Consider the following 6,372-nt stretch of genomic DNA (forward strand, 5'->3'; position numbering starts at 1 on the left):
TTTACAGAGTTTAGAGCTTAAGCTAAATCAGCTTCAGGTCGGCTGATTTCGGCTCGGGCAGAAGCGAAATGCATTGTGGGTAAACGCTCTGCATACTGTCTGATTGATCAGTATGCAGTATGGAAGTATGCAGTATGTAGTTTCGAACACAGCCTTTGTGTGTCAGTTTTAGTGTCGGTTTCAGTGTCGTTAGCAGGTGAACAAAGAGCCTCAATCACCAGACGGACAGACGTTGGACAAAGAAATTTAGTTTCCAACACCCACCGAATTAGAGCTGCGGCGAACGTCAACCCAAACAAAGTCAGCGCTGTTCACAACTGAAGTGAAAAAAAAAAAGAGCCTCTTCGTGTGGAAACCTGATGAATAATGTGTGGCATTGGGAATGAGCAGAGCCAGTCGAGTGGTACACTGTGACCTTCACATGCAGCCACGCCAAATATAGGCCCACGTTGCCCCAAACAGCTTGGATTCAGCACAGGCTGCCCCAGTTAGGCACGTCTCACCACAGACTTTCCTCGAGACTCAACTCCCCCAGGTTCCCTGCGACTGCTTTAACCACAATCTGTCACACTTCAGCGGACCACAGCCAGCTGCAGCTCACTTAAATCAGAACACAGCATAAAAGGGAACACATTACGCTGATATATCACACATATTAGGTCATATATTATGGAGTATCAGAGTCCTGTGGCCTGGATGGCTCAAAATACTTCAGCAAATCCACAATTTATCCACAAATCTAGTGTCTTCTGACATCTGGCTGCTCAAATGGCTGATTAACTGGCATCATTCATTCCTAATAGGTGTATCGTGGCTGTTATAAAGTCAAGCATGAGCTTCATCTTCGGCAATAAAACGCTGACCTCCAGTTTATATGATAAAATGACTGAGAAGGTGACATTTCTGAGACAGATAGGAGCTTTCAATAAAGCATATGAGACGAAGATGTCACAGTGGGACCTGTTGTGTCTTGAATAAAGATAAATGAGAGCAGCGGTTAGCTTTAACAGCACATAAATTTGGTTTGTTGCCATCTTTGCGGGAATTCACGACCCACAAACAGATTTTATTCCTTAAAAAGACCTTGAAGAGCGTCTCGTGTCGTCACAATCTGATTTAGCAGGATTTCTGCACCACGACAGGTTCATTTGACTACAGACAGTTGGTGAAATAAAACCCCCATTTGAGCTTGAACAGTTACATTTTAAAGGAGTTAAACTTTCTGTAGCCACAGGTTAATAAGTCTGTGTACTAAATCAACTGATTTTGTGCCATTTAACACCACATATTCAGAAAGTATTCCCGAAACAACCCTTCCTGCCGCTTTAACCGTTTTCCTCTAACTTACTCAACTTTTGTGCACTGTCGCTATGGTTGTTACGGTCTAAACTTTAACTTTAAATCGTGTTTTAAATCTAAAAACAACGAAGTTTAAGCTTGCAGGTCCTCTTGCTCTGCTTTAATCTTTCGCTAGCGTTAGCCGGCTAATTAGCATTCTGGCTAAAACATTCCTGAGTGTCCCAAACAATCAAAGATCCCACACCTTAGACCTACCTTCGTTTCTGGTCCTCGGAGAATAAGAAAACTCGCTCCGGCTCTCCTTCGGCGAACTTCAATTCCCAAAACAACTTTCTTACCGACCGACAACCGAGTAAAACTACTGTCTACTTGTTTTAATTAGATATCAGGATCCCCGTCTCTCCTGTCCCACTCTAGCCGGTGTAATCCACAGCAGTTCCCGTTCCCGTGGACTCTCGCCTGCCCTGACAACTCCGCCAACCACCTCCAGGCAAAGATCGTCTACAGAAAAGATGTATCACTAATCAGCTTTTTTAGAAAAGAAGATGACTCGCTTTCGGCTCCCGTGAGTCGCGACCACTCGGGTGCACGCGTACTTTTTAAAGCTGATATCTAATGAATGAATAAGATTGTTCATGTAAGGAGGGGATGTCAACTAAATGACAGGAAATTACGTATCCAAGGACTTATTTAAATTATTCATATCGGACATACCTACAGAGTAAGAACTCCTGTACACAATTTGTCCACTATGGTCCAGGCCCTCAGGTGTTCGGGGTGTAAACGGGGAATTAGTGCAACCTAGCGGTGACAGTCCGAAACTACAAACCCACCGAAATTCACCAACCGTTTCCCAGGATAACTTTATTCTATAGATATTATATCATTTGAACACGATTTGCAAAGTATTTCACCCAAATTGAGAGACACGAGTTCAAAACTCTGACACTTTTTTAAATAAATTAAATCTTTTGCTCTTTTATAATAAATCTGTGTTGACTTTAACTGCAAATAAGCAAATAAAAGCACAAAAACTTATACCCTAAACAGTTACAGTACGTAGATTTTCACATTCAAAGTCACACCCTGGCTTTCCCCGTTATTGTATTAATATCCAAAAGCACAGTTTATTTTTCTAATATCAGCAGGGCTGCCAACTCTCATGCATTGGCCGTGAGACTAAAGCATAGGGTTGAGGTCACGGGTTAAATTCAATTTTTTAAATTAAATTTGTAAATTTTGTAAATTTTGAAATAATAATAACTGATATTTACCCTTAAATTGACCCTTTTTACGCAAAATGAGCTTTGCAAGCGCAAGCCCGTACACTGAAAAAAGTGAAACAAAGCTGTTTTTCATTTAATGTGTTTGTTTTCATTCCAATGAATAAAAAAAAATACTTTGCTTAATAAAACTAAACTTTCTTATTCATTTTTATGGTTTAATCGATTTTTTTTTACTTTACTATAATATAAACTGACAGAGAGGCACTAAACTGATTTTGTTTTAGTTGAATCAAAGCATTTTTATTAGACTGATTCGCGCATGCGCATTGATTAAAAGTTCTGGCGGCAACCTATTCCGCCTCAATCCTCCATTTGCTGAAGACGTGGTGAAAATTATCAGGCCCTGCAGCATTGTGGTAACTTTAAGGTAAGTCATTTCGATTTTTAAAGATGACTGGGCGTAAATTTGAAAGAGTCTGTCTTAAGTTTGTGCTTTTGTGGGCAATGAATCGTTCCGCCAGGATTTGCCGTTCGCCGTTGCCGTTGGCAACGCCGAGCGGAGGTTTAATGGGTTAATTCAACAGGAACTAAAATTAAATGTTGTTGACTATCTATACCTTGATGATAATTCAATAAAGAAAAACTTTTATGTCAGTGTCATTCAAAAAGTCGAGTGAAGCCACTGCTGAGGGCTAACTAAGAAGGGTTTTCGATGCCAGGTGTGTGACGTGTTGTTGTGCACGAACGCGTTCATGACGTCATATTTTGGGCAGAGGTGGATAGAGCAAAGTGACATCATGCCGTATGCGTTGTTTCTGTGTGGAGTTGAGACCATAGACACAAAAATTCGGGGAGTTATGATTATTGGAGTTGGGGGATATACATCTTGGAGACCCATCCAAGATGGGGGCCGCGCTGATACTCAGCTCCAATAGGCAGCATCAGTCTGACTCTGTACCACCACATAACAGGAAATACTAAGCTGTTATTTTTTCCCATTTGTTTTCAAATATTATAGTTCTTATAAAAAAAATATAATAAGAATAAATATACATATATGGATAGGCTACATATCCGATCCCTGATCGGGATGTAACTAGGGATGGTCCGATTTCCGATCACATGATCGGAAATCGGACCATCCCTAGTCGCGGACGTATTCTCACACTGTTGGTAATAGATAGAGGGTTTCTACACCTGTACCATTACTTTTGGCAGTGATGAAAGTTATGAGGAACCCACCAACCTGTTGGCAAAAGAACCATCCCAGGTCCCTGAGGATTCCCCGTCTCCCCAAACATCAAACGACGAAGTGGAAAAAGAACCATCCCAGGTCCCTGCTGCAGCTGGGCCTCCTCACGTCCAGGATGTCCAGCTCGTGAAGCGAAGAAGGAGCCAGGTGCGCCGGGGAGGTAGCGAGGTGAGTGAGGTGGGGGCAGACGGGCAGGTGAAGGTGGGACAAGGGGAGAGAGGATGGTGATTGAGTTTGACTTATGGATAGTGAAATAAATATTACTGGAACTGTGGTGCTTACTGTGCTGTATTTTCTCTTTTTGGTAAAGCTAAAACTGAACGGCCAGACCTCCGGCGATGACAAACTGTGTAATAATGAAGCAACGCAAGTTCTGTTTTGTCAGGAATTTTATTTCATAGTAAATCCAATTAAAAAAAGAAGGAATAATAATGTTTTGTCAGTTTTAAAGTGTAATTAAATATGTAGTTCATGTAACATTGAGAATATCCAACATTAAAATGCTTTTTTTTCTCTTAATTTTAGGAGAGCAGCCAGAAGATCCACTGTGTTCTGACGAATGTGAGCCCTCAGAAGAAAGAGCAGAGGCCTCAGCGTGGAGGAAGTTAAAGAAAGACATGCCGCCAAAACACCGCCGCCAGGACAAAGAGAAAACCATCAAGAGGGAAAGAAACAGCGTTTAGAACTCACACAAAAGACTTGTCAACAGCTTGTCAACTTCAAATAGAATCTTCTCCATAAATCAAATTATAACATCAATAAAATATGATTTAAATTCATATAACTTGTTCATCTGTATCTTTTCATCCTGAACAACTGCCTGAGAGCATCAGTTCTCACAGCTGTTAACAGCATTAATGTGTCATTCAGATAAGAATGTGAAGATACGTTCCTTCACAAATTATTATTACATTAATTTATGTGTTTAAATAGAATAAATTATATTTAAAAAAAACAAAATTACACACTTGTTTGGATTCTTTAATCAAAATAAGGTTGAAAGGTGATTTTCTTTAAACAAATTTAAATATTGTTGATATCTGGTGTGAAATTTGAGTATCTGCAGTATAATTCTTACTTGTTATTCATGTTATGGTTTGTTATTCTTGCACTTTTATACATCTACGGTTTGTCACTAAGAGAAATCTATGAGGAAGCATGTTCCAGAAATCCAGATTAATCAATAAGAATAAATCAAAATGCATTTGTGGATATTTAAAATTCATAACCCCACGCATGGCGGCAAAAGTTCTTCCAAGGACAAATAATGTTTTGGATATCTGGATATAAGGAATGATGTTCGAGGTCTTTATGGAAAGCAGTTTACTCAGTAAATGTGAGTCCTGCAATGAAAAGTGTCACCTCTGAAGAAAGTGACCAAACTGGAACGTCATAACTGTGGTCAAATGGTTCCCGTGGGAACTGTTCCGGTGAATTTACTCACATTGAACGGGATGGGAATGTGATCGATGGTAATTTGACGTTCGAGAAACTATTAACGTGACAAACTTGCTGAACTTCGATATGTCTGACGAGAGCTTCACTCAGAACTTTGTGGAAATCGTTGCAGAACAAATTCCTCCGACGCCTCGGGGGGGATTCTGGGATAATTTAACACATCAACCCCGCGCTGATCACAGTTTCACTTCTAATTATTTTCCCTTTATTTAATAATGAGAGCGTGCAATCATTGCAGAGAAGCCTGGAACAGCCATCCAGTACTAATCTGGTTTCAAAGAACCAAATCAATTGGACGAGAATCTGATAACATCACATCATCCTGGATTGGTTCTGCCACATTCCTGAATCTGTATTTGCTGCCAAGAGTAAATATAAGAGCAGGATCACTATAAAAACCCCTTAAGAGGTGGATGAAGTTGAGGAGAGAGCTTTGTTCTTCCACTTCCAACTGGAGGAAACATTTCTTTGCTTGGAAGTACACACAGTTGAAATGAAAGGTCATATACAGTACGAATTAGACACATTTGACATAAAGAGAAAGTTTTTTCATATTAACCAGCATCAAACACCAGAGAATCCATTTGTATAAAACTAGGAAAAAGTTTTAAGCCACAATTTCCTTTATATTTAGCTTCCAAGCAGTCAGACTTTCTCGTAATGGTGATCAGGATTTCTGAAGGTCCTCCAAAGTTCTTCTTTGGACATGAGCTGCTTTTTCACTAATATGTGGCCCAGTTCATGTACAGGACAGCACCTCATTTTAGGATAAAGGGGGTTTTTTGTTCACTAAGGCACTTCAGACTGAACTGTGAATCATTCCTGCATAAAAAAGGCTCCAAAAACTCAAGGGATGAACCAGCGTAGTGTTGTACGGAAGCCCTAAACGGCCATAGACACATACATTTTATTCCATCCGTTTTCCCGTGATAACGAGATAATTTACCGATTGTTTTCGAGGCCACTTTTTCTCCCCAGTCCGCCCCTGTGTATATGTGTTTATATGTATTTCTGGCAAAGGTGTACCCAGTTTTACCCCCCTTTCATTCACACTGAATAAAGTGGCCTCGAGAACCATTGGTAAATTATCTCGTTATCTAGAGAAAACCATCAGAAAAAAAGTTTATACGTACCACG

General features: G+C 40.2%; 1 protein-coding gene and 1 long non-coding RNA gene across 5 annotated transcripts in view; one reads left to right on the forward strand and one right to left on the reverse strand.

Annotated features, from left to right (window-relative positions):
• Positions 1 to 1,810, reverse strand: part of LOC142398672 (rho GTPase-activating protein 12-like) — a 70,664-nt gene extending 68,854 nt beyond the window's left edge. For 2 of the 4 annotated variants that reach the window (XM_075482769.1, XM_075482768.1), the window contains exon 1: positions 1,555 to 1,810. The gene's annotated coding sequence lies outside the window, so the exon portion shown is untranslated. The remainder of the gene's footprint in view (positions 1 to 1,554) is intronic. The other 2 variants (XM_075482771.1, XM_075482770.1) reach the window with 1 other exon arrangement.
• Positions 1,811 to 2,867: 1,057 nt separating this feature from the next.
• LOC142398227 (uncharacterized) lies at positions 2,868 to 4,519 on the forward strand. Its single transcript, XR_012772768.1, has 3 exons — positions 2,868 to 2,952; positions 3,744 to 3,945; positions 4,303 to 4,519. It is a non-coding gene; the product is annotated as an uncharacterized LOC142398227 (long non-coding RNA).
• Positions 4,520 to 6,372: the final 1,853 nt, after the last annotated feature.

Source organism: Odontesthes bonariensis, chromosome 14 (genome assembly GCF_027942865.1).
Source record: "Odontesthes bonariensis isolate fOdoBon6 chromosome 14, fOdoBon6.hap1, whole genome shotgun sequence".
NCBI classification, from domain to species: domain Eukaryota; kingdom Metazoa; phylum Chordata; class Actinopteri; order Atheriniformes; family Atherinopsidae; genus Odontesthes; species Odontesthes bonariensis.